Raw genomic sequence first — 14,582 nt, 5'->3', positions numbered from 1 at the left:
TTCAACAGGACGTCTTTAAAATTATCTGTAACTTGCAAAGTTTTCCTGAGCAAATTGAGGCCATAAAAAAGTTATAAAAATATAAATTATAGAGGAGGGAAAAAAACTTCTTTAATGACAGTATCCCTCCTTTATTTTGTTAACGAGATCTAAAATTGTGAGACAAACAGGAGTTAGCACAGATTGTGTTTAACAGAAAAGACCACCACACCCATTAAGTTAAAGCCTGGTGTACTGTGGGTCTGTTACTCTTTCAAACATTCAGAGAAGGCTTAAGTGACAGGAGTATCTAATGCAAATGGTAACACTCATCCTGAGTTAAAAGCCTATGCCATTTTAGCTTCCTCCGTATAAATACCTGAAATGTTTCTTGGGATTTCAACGGCCATGTAAAGAATGACCAAGTGTGAAAATACTGCAGCCCACTGCACTGTATTACCAATGTAACACAAGGGTGTCCCCAAAACCCCACAAGCTGTCATGAGGAACTGTTCTATTGATTATGGAGAAGCCCCACGTTTTACAGGCCTGCCTTCACCAGACTTGTATTTGGGCCTGACAGGACATGACAGCTCATTTCAACAGTCACAGGTATTGGCAAGTATCTGGCAAGCAGCAATTCAGGAGATCCTGCTTCTGACAGTGCTGCTGCAGAAGTATTTCTGCATAATACTACACTCATGTGTCAGGCACTGACAGTCATCCAAGCATTCTCCAAAAACAAATCAGAGAAGCAGTCTGGCAGTTTTTAAAATACGTCAGTGTTTGGATTAGTGTGTTGTAACTGTGTCCACATAAGCTACAAGACACAAACTTCCATTTCAGTAAAGTCCACACAGGAAGAAATGAGGAATTTTCCCATTCTAACCTGCCCATTCCTGATTTTGGAGTTTTGTGGTTTTGGATAGGTACTGCTAGAGATTGAGACTTGGCATTGCAGTGACAGCCTTCTCTTGCTCCTTCCAGTCTGGACAGGTATTTGCCTCTGCATTCATGGAGAGGTTTAAAGAGGCTTTGTTAGGCCTTCTCGTGGTGAGCCCCAGACCAGAATGCTTCTGAACTTCAGTCAGGTAGAATAACTCACTGACAAATAATTTAGTCAGGTAATCTGTATTCAAGAGCTATTTTACTTAGCAATTGTTGAGCAGTGTTCTGCTTCTGTCTGGTTGATAGTTTTCAGTTAATCATTCACTTGTCAGGAGATCAGTTAAATGGAGCTATTGGACTGATTTACAGTATAGCCTCAACCCAGGTAAGGTGAGAAGATGACCCTGGCTTGGAGATAATTTAACTCTGTCTCCCTGTCCACACAGTCTAAGCCCTAAACCTTTGACTAAAGACCAGCTATTTGCCCTTCCTCACACTGAAAATCCCTCTGAAGACTGGGCTGTCGAGTGGTTAATTTTATGCAGTTCCTCCCCCTGTTCTGGCATAGGTAAATTAGAGATTAGCAACATGGTACATATCCTTAAATTGTAATTTTCCCGAATGAATTCCACAGCATATTCATCTAGCTACTGCATCATACTATACAAAAGACTGTTAAGGTCCTAAAATTTAAATAAATTGTAATTTACAGATTTGCTTGATGAGCTTTTAAAGGCTAATATTCTAATGTCAGGGTGGATACCTGGTGGTTAACTGCATAGCACACAGAGAAGTACACAGAACTCAGCTTGCCTTTTAGTGAAGTTAAAGGTCAGCATTCACTCTGACATTTTTGTCCCCAGGAACTCTCTTGCATTCCCCATTTATGTTTTCTGGGCTGTAACACAGAGAGAGAATCTCATTTCCACTGATTTGCAGTACTTTGTTTCTAAGGAATGTTACAAATCCATGTTGTGTGCTGCCATCCCAACTATTTTAAACCTTTGCTCGAGGAATATCAGTGATTGGGTGGTGGGCATGGAAAATACAAGAAAACAGAAGAGAAATGAAGGACCCATCTCAAGCCACTGCAAACGCAAGAGGTCACAGAAATGCAGAGCACCTTTAACATGTTTCTCCAAGCCCAGGAAGAGCAGGTAACAGCAATATGAACTATTCAGTTCTGTTTTTACTGAAAATGTCTTTAAATTAGTATGAAAACCTTGTCCCTGACCAAAGATCAAAAGTCTCATTTTATAACCTCAAGAGAACTATACAGAAAAAAAAAAAAACAAAAACAGAGCATAAAAAAACCATTTTAAGACAAAGACAAGCAGGAATACAGATGAGTTGTTTAAATGGAGCCTGGATTTTTGCTAGTGAATACTGTTCCATATGAATATACCATGAAACCTTTGTATACATTCAAATATTCACACAAAAAGCACAGCCCAGACCGCTTGACAAGCATAGTCCAAGAATTTTAGTTACTTCTAAAACACAGCAGGTCATTGAGCAACAAAATCATTACTTCCCTATCAGCTTCAAACATTAACACCACAGCTCTCCATTTCAGTTCTTGCATCTTCAAAGGAATATCTTATCCTATCTCGGTTAACACCAAGCTTTGTATCCTACTCCTCACACTAAGGAAAACAACCTCCTTATCCCAGAACAGACTGTAAATAATCAAGAGGTTTGAACACTAAGATGAGATGGTGTTTGGAATTAAAACTTCTTCTGTGGCAGTATCTTGCCAACTGTTAACTCCAGTTACAACAAATGTGTCTGTTTAAAACCCTCCAAACATGATACAGTAATAGATATGAAAAGATCTTTTAAATAATTATTGTTAGCCTCAAGCTCATCAAGCCCTGAGCTTAGACTTCATTCAGGAAGCAACTCATGGTCACTGTAGTTATCACCGCATGTGCCAATTGTTTTAATCAAAGAGCCCAAGTGCCAGCAGGCTGTACCCACCTGTACAGCACCAAGCAGCCTGAGGACATTGCCCTTTGGCTGCAATGGATGGGCCTCACAATGACACAGGCACAGCAACTCTGGGCAAATACTGTCTAACACCAGGGATTCTGGCTGCCACAATGACCCCATAAATGTATGAAGACAGATATGCACTTGCCCTGTTCTATGAGTTACTCTCACACTGCTTTCCATCCTCTTGTTTGGCAGCTAATTAGGCTATGCTCCTACCCTGCCGTCTGATTAGGAACAGAAGAGATTTGGACATGGGCCAGTTGGGACCTGGCATTCAGCCCTGCAAAGTGTGGCACCCAAGAGTTGTGTACTGGAGAAAACAGTGTCCTGTTAGGCTCCCTGGGCTCATGAGATTACCAGAAAACACAGGCTACCATGGACAACATCAAATAAGAGAAGACACTGGGTGGGAAAGTGAACTAGCTGAAAGCCTGAGAGTTAAAACTGTGGAAGAAATGCCAGCTGGGCAAGATTTAAAGCTCACAATGCAGGTGCAAGCAACAGTATCACCAGGTAACTGTTCTTTACCAAAGCTGGTTTTGTAACACTTAATGAATGTATGCATATTGATAGGTTTCATTTAACTCATTTTCATAGTTGTATGCCTGTGCTTATTAGAGGAGTCTGAGTAATGGTTCAGCTTTACATGAGCTGCGCAGAGGAAATGGTTTTTTCCCTACTTTCTTTTTGTATGCTAGATCAGCTACAGAATGTCTTCGTATGACAGTCTTTCAATTTGAAGGAATGAAATGAATACTTAAAAGACTGATTCATTGCAAACATCTACTTCAACCCCTTCTCCCAAGCAAACTAACCAACCCACCAGAAACTACCACAAGCCTCCTTAACACAGCTGAAAGATTTAGTATTGTCTTTTGACAAAGCATAACAACTTGGCAAGTAAACGGAGGCTTCATTCATAGTGACATAGTGAACTACCAGTTTTCCAGCACTCCAGATACAAAGATGATGATCCATGAATATTACAGGAAGAGTGTCCTGGAGCTCAGAGGTTAATGAATATGAAAATTACGATCTGCAACAACACTACATGGACTCTTCCCCAGCATAGCAAAAACCACAAATCAAAATGATGGGAAACTATAGAAAAAAAGTAATAAACTGCATCATTTCATTAACATCACAGAGTGTGTATAATATGAACCAGAAAAATGACAGCAGCACCACATCAAAGAAATTCTTCACAGAAGCTCAGAAGAAAACTGGTTTAAATCAACTGAAGCATATACTAAAAAGGAATGCTAGTACACAAGCAAGCATTCTGCCAATAGCATAAATGATCGATGAAATTTCAAAGTAAAAAAGCAGTATCAGGCAGTGAAATATCATATCTGCAATTTCAATACATGAATCTCTGTTTTCCTGATTTCATCCTCCTCAAGTACTTCCCTCATGCACACAACTAAATGTATTATTGTTACTCTATATGGAGTACTTTTTCTCAGGTTAGTTTCACTTTTTTCAGTGATTAGTTTCTAAAAATTACTTAGCATGTAAGGCATTTAAAGGGAATGGTGAATTCCGTGCACATGAACTGTCTGACCGAAACCCTGCTGTTTACATCCTGTTCACTTATCACTCCAATAGCTGGCAGGGTTCCACCAGGAGACATAATCCAACCATAGCTGTGTCCTTAGGAGAAGCACAATTATCAGAGGGCACATGGCCCCTATCTCCTTTGGCCCTGCAGCTGCCCTCACTCACTGCAAGTGTGCCCAAGTGAAATCTCCACAAACTGGTTCAGCTGCCAGAAGAAGAACAGTGTGAATGCTGAGTTCCTGATAGCCTAGTTTATCTGAGTTATCAGTTATCTCAGAGACCCACAGTGTGGATACTGCCTCAAGCTTGCTTACATGGAAGCACAAAAGATTTACATGGGTTCCATGAATACGAGGACAAAAGAAGCACATTGGACCTGGCTCACCACCAAGTCCTACAAGGGTGAATACATGGATAACAAAAGGGAATATACAGATAACAAAAGGACAAAGATACCCGGATGCTTTATAGGCATGTAGCAACACATGTGCTTGACATGTCACATATGCAGGTTATTGGTACATTCTGACATGTTCTGAGAGTATCAGCAGACTTGCATAAAACACAGTAATAAATTACTGCACTGGTAAACACTGTGAAGCTGAAGTTATCAAATACAGTCTATAATGTATAAATTGTCAAAAAACCCTCCCACCTGACAGCATTGTATGACCTGCATTTTGCTCTCAACAAAGACTCTTTGGAATTCCATTTATAAATACAGTTCTATAAAATAGGTCAAGTCTGAGATTCCAGGAGATCTGAGTGATTTGTGCAGGAAGGTATACCAAAGCTAAGTATAAAAAGAAAAAAATATCTCTAAGTGGTAATTCTGTATGGATGTTTCTTATTTCAGCCTCCTGAATCCCAGCTACAGCACGTTCTGCTAGAATTGCAAATACAGGCTGGGGTGAACAAACATGCTTTGGTAAACAAGTTCTCTGGCACACAATGTTTTGTAGGTGGGGTCTACCCAGAATGTCAAGAGTTCTTCCTCAAATTGTAGAGATGAGCAAGAACGCAAGGACCCCGTTTGCATTTTCAAGTTATTTACTGGTATTCTAGTCAAAAGAAACTGAACCAAGGGCTTTGGTTTGGAGTGTGTATGTCCACTCATAAAAGGCTCACAGGCTTTTTCCAAAATAAAAGCATTTTAAAGGCAGCCTAGGATCTACAGAATAGGCCAGATTTGTTTTTGCCATTCTAGTAATACTTCCAACAAACTGTTTATGGCAAAAGACACATGAATTCTGCTAAAGCACTGTTATGCACCAACTTTTTTCAGAGTCGAAAAAAGGTAACAACAATTAAAAAAAAACCCACAACTTACCAAAGCAGGAAGATGTATCTTAAAATCAAAAAAAGTACACAGATTTAAGACAAATGTTTCAGGAGTTTATTATTTGCTTACTTGTTTATCTAGTCATTTCCCAGTTTTGCCAGATTCATAACCCTATTCCCAACCCACAGAGAAGATGTACATTCACCTACTAGCCAGAGAGTCTGATTTTTGTTCTCCAAGAACATTTTCATTTTCACATTTTCCGTCTTGGGAACTATGGGTCAGTGTTTGAAGGTACATTTGAGTCTGAACTTTTAAGTGAGTTTCAAAAAGGATTTATGTAAAGATATATCAGCAATATTTTACTTAAAGATGCATATGGTCCTCTTATACCAGGTAAAACCAATACAACAAGAAATAGGTACAGATTATCAACTTCTGGACTCCACTAAACTAACTTTTTCTTTTACTTATCTTTCTTTTTATAATATGGCAATCTAGCAGAAGCCAGGTAATGGAATATTGTAAATCTAAGTATAGAACATAAGCCACACTTAAATAAATCCATCTAATCTCAATACTAATTAAAGACCACTGTTACATTTTGCAGCTTTAGAAAGGAACATGGCAGTATTTAATATTTGAGGTCAACAATTTTTTGATGTTAGGTGTTGTGGTGTTGCAAGGTAGGGACCACACAGAAGAAGGCAAGATATTGTAGGTTACAGCATAGAACTTCACTACTAGGTAGGAGAAATTATCACAAAATTGTATCTACTGACATTTAGCTTTGATGTACACACAGCCATTTTAAAAGGGACAGTAAAAATCAGATTATTTTAAAGATACAGTATTTTCTTGAAGTCATAGTTCAAATTATTGAAATGTTTAATAAGAAAATGTTCCTGCACATAATCCAAGCTACTCTGGGATGTATCAAAAGCAAGTCTAATTCCAACTACAGTTTTCTCCAACAATGCTGTACAAATTAAAGAAGCTTTTGTAGATGACAGCACAATTCTAAGTTTGCACAAGAACACAGAAGAGCAAAATGTCATAGTTTCCTAATTACATGGCAATCTTTGTGTCAACCTGGTTCATTAAATGTTTTTATAAACCTTTGAATTGAAGAAAAAAAATTTGTTCTGGAAAGAAGATAAAAGATTTTGTAAAGCCATGAGAACTCAAGACGTACATCTCCTGCACTGAAGCTCTTGATAAATAGATTGTTACTGCATTGGTATTAAAATATGGGATAGGTGTGGAATCAGTATAACATTCAAGAAGCTACCAACAATCAATCTCTGTTTGCATGCAATTGCAGTAGCAATGAGGATCTCCTAACTGGAATGTGCACCATGCTAGTGGATGCTAATAGGAGCAGTGTTGGAGGAGGGTACTGATATCTCTCCCTCTTGGATGGTCTGAAGCACATCCCATGCAAGCACTCAAAAATCTCTCCATGTCACAGCAGCTCTGTTTCCCCTCAGGTTTGGGATGAGTCAGTAGCAGTTTGTTACACCAAATTGCTTCCGATTCAAATGTACTTTTCATTTATTTAAAAAGTGTTGCGGTAACAGCCCTTCAAAATACCCACTTGAGAAATAATGTTTCATTGTTCACCTTTATGTAACTGTGGTTCTCCCAGGCCTACGCTGCTCTTTTTTTGATTTGTTTGTCACCAACTTATGCCTTCCCGAAAGCAGCTGTTGCCACACCAGAACCTCAGGGAACCTCAGACCCTGCCTGCTGCTGCGGTCACCTCCCCTAGGGAGCCTGGGGTGCCGGGAAATGTCCAGCCAAGGGGTCCTCACCACACATCTCTGTTAAAATAAAGTTGGGATAATTGTGGACATTTTCATCCTTCATCCATCTACCTCCCCTGATTGATGTAGAAGCGAGTCCAAAGTCAGAAAATACAACCACTGTTTATTTCTCACTCTTACAGGAATGATGACTAATTTTGAGAAGAGAAATGAAGAAGTAATCAGGATTTTTTTTAAAGTCACAGTAAGGAGGTTGGCTGTTTCTACTGCTGACTCCAATTTCCAGCATTCCTATAAGCATAATTGCTAAATGAGGTTTTTCATATGCACTTTATTGCATGCACAGCGAACTGTCCTGGTTTCAGCTGGGATAGAGTTCATTTTCTTTCTATTAGTTGGTATAGTGTTGTGTTTTGGGTGCAGTATGAGAACAGTGTTGATAACACATTGATGTTTTAGTTGTTGCTAAGCAGTGTTTACCCTACATCAAGGGCTTTTGAGGTTCCCATCCTCTGCCACTGAGCAGGTGTACAAGAATCTGGGAGGGATCACAGCTGGGACAGCTCACCTGAACTGGCCAAAGGGATATTCCATAATTTAGAACATCATACTCAGCATACAAACTGGGGGAGTTGGCCAGGAGCCACCAATCCTTGCTCAGGAATGGGCTGGGCATCAAAGCATGGTGAACAATTCTGTTGTCCATCACTTCTTTCTCTTGGGTTTTATTCTTCTCTTTCAATTTTCTCCTTTTTTCGCTGTTATTATTATTACTTCATTTCAATTCTTAAACTTTTCTCACCTCAAGCCATGGGTTCTACCTTTATTGAGTTCTCCCCTGCATCCCACCAGGACAGGGAGAGTGAGCAAGGGGCTGATTGCCACCTGGGGTTAAACTATAACATGAACCTGCACAGTTAAACTTGCACCACATTTTGAAATCTGGTTTATAGGAAGGATGTCCCAAATCACACAAGTCAGAGCAATTCATGGAATAAAGATAGGCAGTAGAACTTCTATCAACTAACGAAAGGATCAGCAGTTGAGTGAGACAAAAAGTGAACAAATAAAACATCAAACACCAAAGAAAAAGACATTTTGGACGTTGCACATAAAAGAAAATTTGAAAGCATTAATATGCCTGCCATGGTGGACAGGAAGAGCCAAACTATACTTGTATGGCCGCTGGAATTGTGGAAGTATGAAAACAAGATGTTGGGATTACTTATTTAATTTACATGGGATTATATTCAGTTTTGTTTTATCAAGCATCCAGGAAAGTTGAGAGGGGAGACCATGACTTCCTGTAGTGTCTGGAAGGAGAGAGGAAAACATGCAGAACTCACACTCCTTTTCTTTATGACTACAATAATAATAATTATCTTGAGATTTTCTTTTGTAAAGAAACCACCCAATAAAAAACCCCAAACATATATGGGGGGCGGGAGGGTGGTGGAGACAAATTTACTACAAAAGTAAGTAAGTTGGATACTAACAAATGATTATTCCAGAGAATAATTTTAGTATCTTCTGAACACATAAATTGTGGAATTTGTCTTATATTTTAACCAGATCCTTTTCTTTTCCAAGTGTGGCCGTACATGTCACAGCTTTACTTCAGAGGAAGTGCCGAACTGATGGGCTTCCCACAGCAGGGTGGGTGCCTTTTCCACTCACCCTGGATGTAAAAGAAGTCAATGGTAAGCCTTTAGCAGCATTGGTGTTACCAAGGGTGAACATCCAAAGGTTCGGTTGTCTCTGGAATGGAATGGAGTGGAATGCAGTACAGCATTCCCCATTCAAAACAGGAAGGGGAGGCATTTCAGTTAATTGCTGAGGTCACCCATGTCAAGCTGATGGAGTGGTTCAGTTAAAATGATGGAGTGGCTCAGTTAAAATTTTCTACTGTCATTGCTGTAATGAGCCAAGGAAATAAATTCATGGTTGGAAGAGTCTGGATCCAGCATCTGACCTTTGTAAAGGGTCAACATCTTGTGAAACAAAATCTGAACTATCCCACGAATGGGCTGAGGTTACAGACCAGAAACTGAGACTAGATGATCTTTAAGGTCCCTTCCAATCCAAACCATTCTGTTATTCTGTAAGTCTGAAAGGACACACTCTCCTTAGGTTTTAAATTAATGTTTGCCACTGTAGTAGATGACAGACAACAAGCAAAATGACAGTCGGCAGAATCTGAAGCTTTGCAAAAACAAGCCATTTGCACTGACAGGGCTAATCAGTTTAAACAACAACAAAGCCATTAAAAACCACCTACCAGCACCAGGGTTATTTGTTTCATATCTCAAATCTACATCAAACAGCTAGCAACTTAGAAGTAAAACCAAAGAGCCTGAACCGGGAATCTACTATCATGTGGTATCTCAACAGTCACATGTCATAAGGAGCAAAGACCTGTGAATTGACAGCACTTTAGTTAAAGTTTAGACTTAAACTTCTTTTATTCAAAATCAGATTTTTAAAAAAAAATTTAAAAAGGCAGTGTATTCTTTAGATTTGTTTCTAGACAAATGGAAAGCAACCAATTCAGAAGAAAAGTTGACTAAATGTCATTAAATGGGAGGTGGAGGAGCCCAAGAATGTAGCAAAAAGAATGTGAACACAACAGACGCTAAGAGGGGACACAACAAAGAAGCAGAAATTTCTCTACAAAACAATACAACACGATAATCTGTGCTTGTGCCCTGTAAAAATAAACAAAAACAGCACAAGATTTATTTGTCAAGACAGGCACAGAATGTGAAAACATAGTCAAATTGCTAGCAATAAATATAAAATCTGCAGAAGTACATAGTTATGAGAATCAGCATGGTTAAGGTAGAATTATAATGCTAAAAAAAAAAAAAGGCTAGCAACAAAAAAAAATCTTTATTATCAATATGTTTATAGCTTAAGAGCAAGAAAAACCTTCTGGCCCTACACAGAGAAAAGCTGATGAGAGATGACACCCAAAAGACCATCATGTCTAGGACATCAGTCTTCACCAAGGAGGTCAAATGCAAGCAGTAATTGGCATAAATAATAGTAATGACAGGAAAGATTTCAGGAGGAATGGGAGAGAGACAGAGAATGTGAGTGGAAGTGTGTTCACGTCTGCACAATGGGAAAAAAAAACCCAAGTAAACAAACCAAAGCAACAAAAACAACAGGTAAGAATATTAAAGACCAGTGAGTCAGTTTAACTTCAAATTCCTGGGGAAAACAATCCAAAACAGATCAATTAGCAGCACCTGGAAGATAATCCTAAGTATGAGCCAAAAGAGATTTGTTAAATCACATTGCTAACTTCCTCTGACAGCCTTCCAGAGAGGCAGGAGAGAAATCACAGATGTCACACCTTCCCTTCAGAAAAGCTTTGAAACTGTCTGGAGATATTTTAACAACCGGGTTACAGAAGCAGGAAGAATAAATATTAGTTCTGGATGTGAGAAACAAAGGTTAAATATATCATCATCAGGACAAGGTAGTGATCTGGAAGAATGGAGTGAAATGTAGCAGATTATATGCAAGATATTGCCCAAGGGCAGCAAATGCCTAATATGGAAATACAGGATGGGAAACAAGGCCTCAGACTACAGCACAAAGACAAACGTCATGCTGTTCTAAGCAAATATTGCTGTGATATATAAAATAAGAGTGGGAAGCCTGAGTATACTCTGCTGAACTCAGAAAAGTCCTTCTACTTCTCTCTTTTTTTGTCTGAATACCTAGGACATGGTGGTCCTACCTGTGCAGGTCTAGGGAACAGAAATAAGTATGAAAACTGTTCTAGAAAATGTGACTTATGGGAAAGTGGGATGGACAAGCTAGTGTGGTGTGGGGTGGGGGGGCCCACTTGAGAGGTGCCTGTTACCTTGTAAGACTACTTCAAAGAGAAGGGAATTGTCTCTTCAAGACAAGTCCTAATGAGTTTAAAATGAGCACAGAAAAGGTTCAGGTTAATAAGCACTGGAGGAGGGGTGACAAGAACATGAAAAACTATCGGAAGGCTAGTGAATCAATGGAAGAGATTTCACCAGGAAAGAGCTTTAAAAACAGCCAAAGCAAACACTTCTTCATAAAACAGACTGCCTCTTTGGGGCAGAGACCACCTGAGACTGAGACCTTATGGCTGGGAGCAATGGTTGAAGAATGCCATGGTGGCAAACCAGAAGTGAGGGGAGGAAAAAGTGGTTTAGAAACACAGAGAGAAGCACTGAGGGAAGTCAGGTGACAGGAAAGAAGCTGGGAAAAACAAAGATGAAAAATGAGACTGCCATTTGCAGGGAGAGTAATTTCAGAGGTGTGTTATACTTTTATAAGCAATGACTTATGAGGCTGCACCTGAAGTCAAGAGAAAAGACAGGCTGCAGGTGCTTGGATCTACTTTTGCTGCTGTTTTTGTTTCAATGTCCACCTCAGCAAATAATGCAGTGCAGGAAAAGCACATCCACACAGAGAAAGTCAGTTGATGCTGAAGATGCAGCACCCACATGACCCATGTTGGCATGGCAAGTTGTCTGTTTTGCTTCAACCCAGCTTCATCCTGGTCCTGTGCCTGGTTCAGTGCTAAGAGCACGCTGGAAGAACATCTTCCAGTCTTATTTGATCTGAAAGGAATCCAGCTCATGTTCCCCAAGATCCCCCAGCAGAGTGAACCACAAGGGATTACTCCAAAAGCATGCTCCTGAACTGAACTGACACTGTAACAGAGTGTCTGTAATCTGAAGCCAAGCCAGAGGAATCCAGGGACCAACTGTGACATCCATGCGGCATAGACCAAAGCAGGACACAGCAGCAATAGCAGACCAGAACAACGGGGCTTTCCTCCACTGTTACTTTGATCTAAATGCTTTGCAGCAACAAGCATGACTGGAGTGACAGTGCTCACTCTCTAGACACCAGGCACTGACTGATTTGAGACAACATATTGACAATTTAAACTGACATCTGATGTGACATATAGACATCTTCGGTAGATCTGTAAATACACTAGAACAACTATCACAATATTTTAACCTAGCTATTGCATTTGCTTTAATATAACATTGCTAATAATCTGTCTTATTTTTCTTGCTTTCATTTCTTTAAATGAGGACCTGTGTCTAGGGACTTTCTGATTCATAAATTAAAACAGCAAAACCAAAACAGAGGGCCAAGCACCCAAGTCATCAATCTTTTCCAGCTGCCGAGTTATAGAGCAGTAACCAAGACAAAGAATGTTCCAGTTTCTCCTTGCCACTTCCTAATATCAACATATTTTCATTTAATGAACTTTCTTTTTCTAAAGAAGTGTCAAATTGTGCATGTCTGTGTGTGTCCCTGTTTAGATTCTGAGCTGCAAGGCTGTCCTCTGTTCCTTATGCTCTGCAGCTTCTGAAATATTCAGTCCCTTCCGATTTCTTCTCAAGGACTGTTTTGTTTCTTACTCTGTGCACATCACAAATCCAACATGGTTCCCTGAATAATTATCCAGGATTTGACTGGGTGGTTGATGAAAAAATTTCTTTCAGATAATTCCAAGTGATGTTCCTATATAAAACAGTAAACTGATTTGTGCACACATTGACAAGTTTGCAGTTTAATTGTGGAGTAAAACCGTGTAAGTGTTATGAGATTTCTCCTTCTACATCTATTTCCATTCTTTATAAATAAACCACTTTTTATGTGTAAAAATCCAAAAACAATCTCAGCTAATATCAACAAATACAATTAAAACATTTGCAGAGAAATTCGAGATACCTTTTAATACATGACAGAAGCTACATAAATCTGGTTTTATTCCTAAATAATTAAACAAGAGGATAAATGGCTGAGGGCATAAACCATAAGAATATCTTAACTGAGGATCTGAACCAGCTCGTGTTGCAGAGCTGTGTTTGCGAGACAGGCATTATTTACACATTCTGGTGAAGTACTCCACAGATTCAACATTTTAAGGCAGTTTATGAATATCTAATGTCAATTCACATAAAATGTGCTTAGACGGCCAGATGCTATGACCAAAGCTAAATGAGTCATAAATCTGAAGTTCATCTGAACTGGTGAGGTTAAGTCAAGCTTCTAGTTAAAATTTACATTGCCTTGGATGTGTAAATTAACATCCAAGCAGCAAAATTTAATTTTAATTGGCTTGGACCATAGATGAACTCTTTCCTTTTTAGTCTGCCTTCTGATTTTAATTGGGTAGAAAGCTACTGTAAATATTTTCTTCTCTCTCACCCCTTCTTCCCAAGGTTTTTTATAAACAAGTGAGGTATTGTTTAGCTGCTATGCTCTAGACCCCACACCCCAAAGCAAAACAGAGAAAAAGTATGTGTTCAGATTGCTACAGAGCAGGATTTTATACATTTTTGGATCACACACCAGCAAACAACTTGCTATCCTCCAAACAAACTGATCAGTGCAACTTATAGTGTCTTTTTAGCTTTGCTTCTCATCATCTGTAAGGAGAGAGGAGTAGGCTTGGAAACTTCGGCAAAGGAACCTAAACAGATTTGCTCAGCAGTCTCCAAGTCTCTGGTCAACAGCTCTGTGCTGTTCAAAGCCCAAGTACAAGTGCATCACTGTTCTCTCATTTAAATGTAGAATAATTCTAGGATTCATGGCAATGCCAGCTTAAACTTAGCTCTAAAGAAACCCTTTGTTTTCAAATAAATCAGTGCCTGGTTTTAGATAATTCTATAAAGAATCCTATTCATCCACCACATAACCTGTTAGTTAACATGAAAAGAGCACCAAAGAGGCAGCCAACCTCCTAAAAATTCTGAAGAAAAGTGAAGTTAAACCAATCTATCTGGCATATGCCTTTAGAGTTGCATATAATGTGTGTGGACACACACATAAGATGTAAAACCTCATTGCAAACAGCACTGTTCATTCTTGATGCAAACACTTTCACCAAGACAGCTGAAAATTTTGTAGCACACATTCTCTTACCAGAGCACAGTAATTTTCTGGTTTTCTGTCACTGCTCAAAGTGTCACATTATTTTCAAGGGACACAACTAAGGGACAGTTTTGGGGTTCCCTGACAGAGAAACTCCATCTGTTTATTATCAAAGACAACAAACAGTCTCTTAGCAAAGGCTGATTGGGGAGGGTGAAATTTAG

General features: G+C 39.2%; 1 protein-coding gene across 1 annotated transcript in view; it reads right to left on the bottom strand.

Moving 5' to 3' along the window:
• The window catches only part of SGK3 (serum/glucocorticoid regulated kinase family member 3), a 55,135-nt gene that overhangs the window by 33,784 nt on the left and 6,769 nt on the right, over positions 1-14,582 (bottom strand). The gene's annotated exons all lie outside the window — the stretch shown is intronic.

Source organism: Taeniopygia guttata, chromosome 2 (genome assembly GCF_048771995.1).
Source record: "Taeniopygia guttata chromosome 2, bTaeGut7.mat, whole genome shotgun sequence".
Taxonomy (NCBI): domain Eukaryota; kingdom Metazoa; phylum Chordata; class Aves; order Passeriformes; family Estrildidae; genus Taeniopygia; species Taeniopygia guttata.
The sequence above is the reverse complement of the archived record's forward strand: the minus strand, read 5'-3'. Positions and strand labels throughout refer to the sequence as shown.